At 45.5% G+C, this 10,000-nt stretch overlaps 1 non-coding gene across 1 annotated transcript; it reads right to left on the bottom strand.

Moving 5' to 3' along the window:
* Positions 1-3,677: 3,677 nt before the first annotated feature.
* On the bottom strand, positions 3,678-3,796 carry LOC134543932 (5S ribosomal RNA). Its single transcript, XR_010077376.1, has one exon. It is a non-coding gene; the product is annotated as a 5S ribosomal RNA (ribosomal RNA).
* Positions 3,797-10,000: the final 6,204 nt, after the last annotated feature.

Here is a 10,000-nt window from a genome sequence, read left to right as displayed (position 1 = left end):
GATGGCTTGCAGTGATGAGCCGCCCCTTTCCTTGAGGCTCTTGATCGCAGAGGCCACCATTTCAGATGTGCGCGGGTGCGCGGGCTTGGCTCGTGGCTTCTTCGACGCAGCCTTGCCTTTCTTCGGGGAAGCTGCCTGTGATGGGGCAACAGCTGGTGCTGCAGTCGCTGCTGCGGTATCTGCCATGACGAGACTGATCCTACAGAATGCAAGAGCAAAGTGAAAATAAAATTTTTCTCTCTGCAAATATCTGGTTACCCAATTTTCTGGTTGCGGACGGTTCAGAAAATTCTCGATGCCTTGCTCACGTAGGGAGCAGCGCACTTTGGACAGCGAAAGTAATGTAGGGCTTCTTTAGCACTGATTTTTCAATGTTTTCTAAATGTCAGCAGTCTACGATGACATAATGGGCAGTTCCACTAATAGTGTAATTTTTTTATGGCAGCTGCACTGTTTAATTTGCACTGCGAGCTGTTTAAATTTACTGCTACACCAAACAGGGAACTTTTCATTTGCAGATGTTATTCAAGGAATCAAATACGTAATTTGTGCTGGAATCACTTGAAAATGGTTAAATTAACTTAGGTATACTTTAGTGTATAGTATGCTGAAAATGTGGAGATAATTTCATGAAGGCTGTTTGCTGTGGAAGCACTAGCAAATCACCTTGTTCAGTGCCACCTGGAATGGCTTTCTTCGTGCACCTCCAAGGATGATGTGATTATTATTGTGAGTAAATTTTGTTTACATTTTCATTGTGTGAATAATAAAACTTTTAACTGTACACACAACAAGCATTTCACTTGGATCTGATGCATTCTCAAGAGTGCAGTTTCTGTTTAGCTTTTAAAACTGGCTGCCCTTCAATTCACTCAAGGTGCAGATGCAAGTTGCTGATGAAGTATTCCACACACATGCTACATTGGAGAAATATTTTAATAAAAATTAAAACTCTTGCAGGATTTCGAATAAAAACTATCCTATTTATCCCTTCTATGTTTTGGTACTGCGAAATTGAGAGAGGTAAGTAAGTTGTGAGGTTATTTTTACTTGCTTGCATGTGAGGTTAGCAGAGCAAAAATATTTTTGAAATTGCAGATACATGGTCACTTTATTTCGTTGCAAACATTTATAAGCTCGTAATCTTATTTAAAGTCTCCATACTTAATGCGTTTGGAAAACCTTCTTTCTCTCAATTTTACAATGGAACAAAATTTTACTTGTATGTGTACATTAATTCCATCTCTAAATGATGTAGGTTTACGCACCGAGATCAGGTACATTGTAGAGAGAAAAACACACGAGTACCTGCTTATTTTGAAGTTTTAATGAGTATATTAAAAAAAAAAAAAAAAAAACGATAAAAATATAATTGAAAAAGTATATTATTCACGTATTTTTGAGGATGAGGGGAGGGGGTGTTTTTGTCCGATGGTCGTTTATCTTTAAAGAAATTTCCGTTGGACCTGTGCGTTCTTGCTCTGCCAATTCTCGAAAAATGAAATATTTTAAGTCGTCTTTTATGTGCTAACTTCATTATATTTGGCTGCATTCGTATTTTTATTAGTTTTGAAACATTCATGTCACGGAAAATAATCATAAACCAGGACAAAAACGTTTTGACTAAATGTTCTAGGTTGGTTGTAAAACATTTTCTTATTTTATTTCACATCGGAAACATCTGTTAAGTTGTAAGCTTTGTAATGAATGCGACAGTCACTTGTTCGCTGAAGTGTTTGTTTAAGAAATTAGTATTGTAAATTTGTTTATGGTCTTGTTAAATGAAATTTTAAGTGAAATCATTTGGGAAAACAGAGGCTACAGGAATTTTCAACACAACTTGATGACCGACGTTGTGACTAGTGTGGGAGTGTGTGCTCGTGTAAATATCAATTTTTCTTACTCCTCGTGCCGGTCAACAGGAAAACAGCGAGTGTGTTATCTCATCGCGGGCGTGTGATTGCGTGTGGTAAATTGTGCTAGGTTAATTACCGCAAAACTCCACTGTGTGCAAATATGTAGTGTGTCGCTGTATGCAAATATTTGGTATGTCTTTTTTTTTTTTTTTTTTTTTTCAGGCAATACACACTTTGAATTTTACACAATTTCGATGCTGCAACCTAAGTGTATACATGCGAATAGGATTGCTTAAATGAAAAAGTAAAGTAGGAGGTAAGTGCAAATGTTTCCAGGAGGTTATGCACACACAATCTATTTTATGAATTAATAGTTATTATCTAAGAAAATGATAGAAGATTATAAATAATGTGTGCAGAATAATACAGAATTTGCATGTTACACAAAAAAAAAATATATATATATTCCAAATATTGTTAGCAAAATGCACCTAGATTAGTGAGCTGGATTTTTTTTTTTTTTTGTATTTTTGTTCTGTTGATCCCACGTGGAGTCAAGGCTCCGGGATATAGAACATGTATGTGCAGACAATTAATATTTACATGATGCAAGTTACCAAGAAAAAAAATTTCAAAAAAAAAAAATACATAACATGTTACACAATTTAACTTTATGCAAAACATGAAGCAGCTGTTATCACAAGTCCATTCAACAAATTAACAGTTCAATTTCTCTATTATCAATCAAATTAAAGAATAGCTTCAGAGGGTAGGTAGGATATTCTAGAAGAATTTTTTTTACTGTTTTTTTTTTTAATACTGGTAAATTGTTTTAGTTATTTTCTGTGATATTAAGTTGTAAAGTTTTACTCCCAAGTAATTTAGTCCATTTTCAAATCGCCTAGTGTTATGTTCAACTATCCTCAATTTACTAGCATTTCTGGTGTTATACCTATGTGCGAATATCTAAAAAAAAAAAAAAAAAAAAAAATAATAATTTTTTTTTTCTTCTTTTTCTTAAGAATGAATAAAAAGTTTCTAGAACGTATTCATTTATGGCAGTCAGGACTTTAAGTTTTTTGAATTTTGGTCTGCAGTTAGATGATTTTTTATCTTTTGTTATTATTCTAATAGCTCCTTTTTTTTTTTTTTTTCCCCCAATGTTATATGGCAGAAAGAGTAGAGCTATGGCTACTGTGACATCATGCATTGATGGGAAGGTTATTGTTGGATAACAAAAATTTAGATGATATAATTTTTATTTTTTTCCATACACAACACATTGCAGGTACAATTTTACAGGATACAGCTGTACCACCTCTAGTATTGCTGCCGACCATCCAACAAATGAGCACACTAAACAGGCATTGATGACATTGTTATCAACGTCTTTTTGAATCTCTCATTATTATACATAACTGCCCACTGAAACAGAGAAACTTCAAAATAGGTGTGTGTGTGTGTGTGTGTTTATATATATATATATATATATATATATATATATATATATATATATACATATATACATACATACATACATACATACATACATACATATACACTTATATATTTATTTTTTCACTTTGAATTTTGTATGAGGTATACACATGCAAAGATTCACAGCTACTGGGTGGGTGAGTGAGTGAGTGAGTGAGTGAGTGATTGATTGATTGATTGATTGATTGATTGATTGATTGATTGAGAGAGAGTGAGTGTGTGTGTTAGGGGGGGGGGGGAAATGTGGTGATTGTGGGGGAAAAAAAAATTTAAAATTGAAATTTTTAAAAAAAAAATTTTTTTCTGTAGGGTGCAAAATAGTAGTGCCAACGGCACGTGGTGTTCCCAAGCGGTCACCCATCTAAGTACTAACCACGCTCGACGATGCTTAACTTCGGTGATCGGACGAGAACCGGTGTGTTCATCGTGATATGGCCGTTGGCAATGATATAGATGTTTTTTTTTTGCAGTTTGTATTTGCCACTCGAAATAGCTATACCAGGTGTGATTGTTACAAACAACAGGAGAAATCGTGTAATGAACACTCTTTTACTTCCCCCCCCCCCTCCCCTAACACAACACCCACCACCCTCACCATCCCAACCACCAAAGCCCTCTTCAAAATACACTCTCACACACACACACAAACCCACACTCTATAACTGATGAACATTACCATAACTTCTTAAAGCCATTAGATAATATTTAACTCAAGAAAGGTATTGTGATATGTTTAAAGAAAGAAAGGTGAAACCTTTAACTTTACCAGCAGGTATTAGTATCACTGAGGTATCTTCTAGGTTGTAGCAGCAATAGTAGTAATAATAATAAAATTAAATAAGGTAATAAAAAAGAAAAGTTATACATGTGATCAAATCATGAATGTATAAAACTGGAATGAATTTAAATTTTTTTTATTTTTCTTCATAGGCTGTTTTGAAATTGATGAGTAAGTGCCTCTTCTTTTAAATTTTTTAATGCTGAACACTGTTACATAAGAGATGAATGTTTAGAAAATTTAAAAAAAAAAAAGCTAGCCCAGCCCCCTCCCCCCCTCACACAAAATCCAAACAAAAAAAAAACACCCTCCTTCAAAACATCACATAATCATCCAGCCAGCAGTGCAGACGAGAAATTTGCACTCGGGGCCGCCATTTTGACGATAAATTCTTGCATGGCACACCAAAGGTAGGAAAGAATTTAAAAAAATAAAAATAATGGGCGAGCACCCTCGCGTCTGCCTGTAGAAAATGAAGTTAAAAGTAACATAACCTAAAGACAGGCACACACTAGGGTGCTCCCAGGCGGTTGAGAAATTTTTTCCCGCCAAAAGACTTATATATATTATTTATTTTACTGTTTTTGGCAGGGGGCTATGTCGGTCTGTGTGCAAAGTAGTTCCTACTCCCGCCGCCAGGAGCGCGCGCGGTGGGTAGCGATGTTGTTTTTTCTGCTTTCATTTGTTTATTATTTAGAGGGTTAATGCTATGTAAATGTACGCAAGTTTGGTTATGTGTCGGTAGTTGTGCGAGATTTAATTTCCGAAACGAAATTTGACTTTCATCGGCCTGCATTTCTCACTTATTCGGAAAATACATGTGTGTTTATGTATGTATAATAATCGAGTGATTTTGTAATAATTTGGAAGTTTTGTTTGCGTGTGCGATGTGGGGAAGAAAAGGTGTGCACACGAGTCCTAGGGCTATATTTTTTTTTATTGCGAAATATTTACTTCATGTGGTGAAAAATTTTAAATTATTTGTGATGCAAGTGAAATTTTTTTTTTTTTTTCAGTTGGGTGATGTGTTTGTCCTCGTTTGTGTGCAAGGAAGCAAACATGCTGAAGGTAAGGGGCCATAAATGACACTTTAAAATATTAGTTTACCATTAATTTTGGTTAAATATTAAATTGCCATATAAGTAAAATCATGTCAACTGTTGTATTCCACCCAGTATAAGCTGTTAGTAATGGGTACTTAATATAAATAGAATAAATGTAAGCATTTTCGTCTGCATGAAAATTCACTTTTTTTTTGGATCCATTTGTACTGTGGGTAGTTAAATAGTACATTATGTTGTTTTTACTTCGAAGTACAAAACATCTTGTGCATGATTGCAAATTCAAACGCAGTTAAGCATAATATGAATTCGAATTATGTGTGTGTGTGTGTGTATATATATATTTTTTTTTCAGTTTTTTTTTTTTTTTTTTTTTTTTTTTTACTGTGTCCAGTTTTAGCACAAATGGAATTATTTTCAAAGTGAATCGATGCAACTGGTCTTTGCCATTAATATTGATATATGATCTAACTAAATTAAATAGAAAGGATTTTTTTATTTATTTTTTTATATATATAAATATATTTGTAGCAATGTACTAATGACCACAGAAGTAAGCAAAAAAAAAATATATATATATATATCTCAGCCAGTAAACCATGCGTCTTAAAGACTTTTTTTAATGAAAATATTTCTGCCTTGGTTAAGCTTACATTTACTATCATAGGGATTGAGGGAATTGTAGAACAGCAGCAGAAGCATTTCCTTTCATGATCATGTTCTTGGTCCTGAAAAGGACCGTTTATGTAAGCATGTGCACACCAGACCTGCTCACTTGGAGCTGGTGTATTTGGTGACAGCCTTGGTGCCCTCGCTGACAGCGTGCTTGGCCAGCTCCCCGGGCAGCAGCAGTCTCACGGCCGTCTGTATCTCGCGGCTGGTGATGGTGGAGCGCTTGTTGTAGTGGGCGAGGCGGCTGGCCTCTGCCGCGATGCGCTCGAAAATGTCGTTCACGAAACTGTTCATGATGCTCATGGCCTTAGATGATATGCCAGTGTCCGGATGAACTTGCTTCAACACTTTGTAGATGTAGATTGCGTAGCTTTCCTTCCTCTTGCGCTTCTTTTTCTTGTCGCCCTTCGAGATGTTTTTCTGGGCCTTGCCCGCCTTTTTGGCTGCCTTACCGCTCGTCTTGGGGGGCATCGTAGGTCTGAGCTGTGCCGCTGTCGCTAGATGAGTGAGACGGGAACTGAATTTTTTTCGTGAAAAGTTTTCTTGGCTTCTTGTTGCGCGACCAATCGGAGCGCTCCGCGGCTCGTGATTGGTCGCGCTCCGCGGAGGGACGTGTAACAAAAGTAATTTCCAGCGGCCGGGGCGCCACTTTCTCGTAGGTTGCGGACCAGTGTACAGCTTCTTCCTGGTAGCTTGTGTTTTGGTTCGATTTCTTGTGTTCAGTGGTGATTTGTGCATCGAAGTGCTATATTTCGACATCTACGTACCTTCAGGCATCAGCACAGGTGTTTGTGCGTCGGGGCTCTGCCTAGTTACATTTTAAACTGTGTTTCTTACTTCGTGTTACTATGTAAACATTCTGCTTCGTCGGTGATGGATCGATTGTGAGTGTGGGAGTATCGATTCTGTCGCTTTGTGCTTACCTGCAACCAAGATGGCCGACAAAGACACTTTATCATTTCCATTGGGGCAACCTCCACTTTCGCCTCTTCCACCTCGCTCCCAGGGTGCGAATAAATTTTGGGCGACTCCTGGTCGGCATTCTGCTCATGCGGTTTCGTCCTCTTCCGATTCTGATGACGCTTCGCCTCCTGGTAGCCCTGTTGAGAGGAAGCCTGCCAAAATATCGAAGGATGCGGCAAAGGCTATTGTATCTCGCCACTGGTTTGCCTCTCAGCGCCCGAACGACGATGGTGGTAGCACGCCTTCTTCACGCGCCATTGCCCGGGCCGATCTACACAAGTCCCGGCGCACCCAGCTGGACTCCACTTTGGCGCTGAAGCGCCGTGCTGGCTCTTCAGTTGATGCCACAATTGACGCCGTGGCCCGGGGCTGCGCTCCTGCTGCTTCCACTTCGCGGGTGCCATCCTGGCCGGATGATTTGCACCGCATCGACTCTGACGGCCCTGGTGTGAGCCCGCGGCGTCGGGGCTCGCTCCCCGATGTCCATTTGCTCCACCAGGTTGAGGAGACCTGGCGCAGCCTCGCCGCCGGTGCGCCCCTGCCTGGCTCTACTGCCGGTGGGCCCATCTCCAGTTGCCCGGGGCCGTCCACTGATGGCGTCGGTGCTGCCATGGCGTCGGCGCAGGCGGCTTCGGGCTCCCTGTCCCGGGGACCGCGCCGGTCTGCTGTGGCGGACCCTGGCGTGCCTGGCCTGGCCGTCGGTGTCCCTCGTGGCTGTCCCGGGGCTGCCTCTGACACTGCGTCTGTGCCGGGTGTCCTGGCGGCGGCCGACCGTGTTGTCCCGCCGGCCCAGCCTGGTCTTCCTTCGACGCCTGCGCCTGCTGTGGCCCCTCGCCCGCCCGGGCTGTCACCGGATAGTGGTACTGCGCCACGGCGCATTCCGCCTATTGTTGTCAATACCAAACTGAATGTTGACGCCATTCGCGGGAACCGGTCGCTGCGGCAGAAGCTGCAGGGGAACTTCACCGTGGACTATCTTCGGGGCTATCCACGCTATCACCCCACAAGCCTGCACGACCGGGAGGCCCTGCTGACGTATTTCCGGGACCATGGCATCCCTTGCCACACGTTTCCATTGGGTCGGAAGACTTCACCCCGGATTGTCCTGGCGGGTCTCCCCTCCGAGACTTCCCAGGACTCGGTCCTGGAGGAACTGCGTGCCGTTGGGGTGCACCCCGAGTCGCTCCGGCCCCTCACTTCGGAGCGCGAGCTCCACCGGGGCTTCATCAGATTTCTCGTGGTCCTCGCAGATGCCGCGCAGGTCGCCAAGGCCCGAGCAGTCCGGCACCTAGCTGGCCTCACCGTCCAATGGGAGGAGTTCCGGGGCACGGCGCGGCCTCTTCAATGCCACCAATGCCAGAGGTGGGGACACCACGCGGCGGACTGTGGAAATCCCTTCCGCTGTCTCCGCTGCACCCAGCACCACGTCCGCGGGTCCTGCCCGAAGCTACCCGACGAGCCTCCGCAGTGCGTGAACTGCTCGGGGCCACATCCGGCGAATGCTCGTACCTGCCCCACTTACGTGCAGTTCATCGAGGGGCAGCTGCGTCGCCAGGGACCAAAGCCTCGTCCGCCGGGCCAGGACGCCTCTGCGGCGCCTCCTCGGCAGCCCCGTGCTCCGCTTCAGTTCCAGCGCCGGCCGCACGAGGACATGTTCCCGCCGCTCCCTTCGTTCTCTCTTCCGTCATGCCCCTCTGCCGTTTCCTACGCTGGGCTAGTGGCTGGCCAACCTGCGGCGCGTTCCCCGTGCCCACCTTTGGCCCCGGTCCCCCCTGCGCCCCAGCTACCCTCTCTCTTTTGTTCCGTGCCTGGTCCACCTCCAGTTGACTCTTCTTCTGTCTTGTTGCGCGCCCCTCCTCCTGCTCCCACCACTGCTGCAGGTGTTTCGCCTTCCCTCGCTCCTCCCGGCCTGGTGCAGCCGGCGTGTCCCCCGGTGTCGCGAGCACCTTTGGACTCGAGGGCTGAGGAGGGCTCGCGGGCTGTGCAGCTGCCCGCTGCTTCCTCCCTCGCTGCAGCTCCTGCTCCGGCTCCTGCCCCCCTGCCAGTCCCTTCGGACTGCCCCCCCGCGCCTGTCCTCCCTTCTGATTCCTCTCTGCCGCCTTCCGTGCGCCCTCCGCCCGTGTTCCCGGCTTCCGCTCCCTTTCCTGTGTTTTTTGAGACTTTCAATTGGCTCGCCCGGCTGAATCTCCTCCCGTGGCTGCCGTTCTTTGCCGATGCCATCTTCCGCATCTCTCAGGCTCCTACCCCTCTTCTCCAGGCCGACATTTATTTCCAGTCCATTTTCCACTTCCTCCGGACTGTGCTCCCAGCAGCTTAAGTTTGTCCTCTGGAATGCCCGGGGCATTCGAGCGAAGCTGGGGGACTTCCGGCACTTCCTGTCCACTGAACGGCCTGCCCTTGTCCTCCTCTCTGAGACATGGCTCAAACCCGATCTCCCCTTCTCCGTGCCTGGGTACGTCATCTATCGCTGGGACCGGGACACTCGTGGGGGTGGTGTTGCTCTCCTCATCCTGTCTACCATCCCGCACCATCAGCGCGCGCTGCCCCCCCTCCGCAATGCCGAGGCGGTGGCGGTGCGTCTCCATCTGGCTCCTCATCCTCTCACTGTGTGCTCCGTCTATCTCCCTGAACATGGTCCCTTCCCGGCAGACGACTTGCGTGCTCTCTTCCATCTGGACGCGCGCGTGGTCGTGGGCGGGGATTTCAATTGCCGGCATCGCGCTTGGGGCTGTGTGTCCACGAGCAATCGGGGCACTCAGCTTCAGCGCCTCGTTCAGGGTTCCCCCCGTCTCGCCATTCACGCTCCCCCCTCATTCACTTTCATTCCATGTCACGTCCGGCAGCGGCCGAGTGTCCTCGACCTCCTCCTTTCTGTTGGACAGGTGGCTGTGTCGGGGCTCGAGGCCCGGGCCGAGCTCACGTCAGATCACACACCTGTCGTTGGTTTCGTTCGTACCGATTCTCTCCCCCTCCATGGACCCCGCCCGTGGTTCGACTTCAGTCGTGCAGATTGGGGTGCCTACCGGTCTCATCTGGATAGGCACCTCGATCTGCACTTCCATGTCGCTTCCCCGCAGCAGCTCGATGAGCGCGTGCACGTTTTCAGTGATGCTGTGCTCGCGGCTGCTGGCGCCACCATTCCTCTCCGCTCCACTGTCATTCGTGGCACTCCC

The sequence above is a fragment of the Bacillus rossius genome, unplaced genomic scaffold (genome assembly GCF_032445375.1).
Source record: "Bacillus rossius redtenbacheri isolate Brsri unplaced genomic scaffold, Brsri_v3 Brsri_v3_scf25, whole genome shotgun sequence".
Lineage (NCBI taxonomy): Eukaryota > Metazoa > Arthropoda > Insecta > Phasmatodea > Bacillidae > Bacillus > Bacillus rossius.
This window is presented reverse-complemented; position numbering and strand designations above follow the sequence as displayed.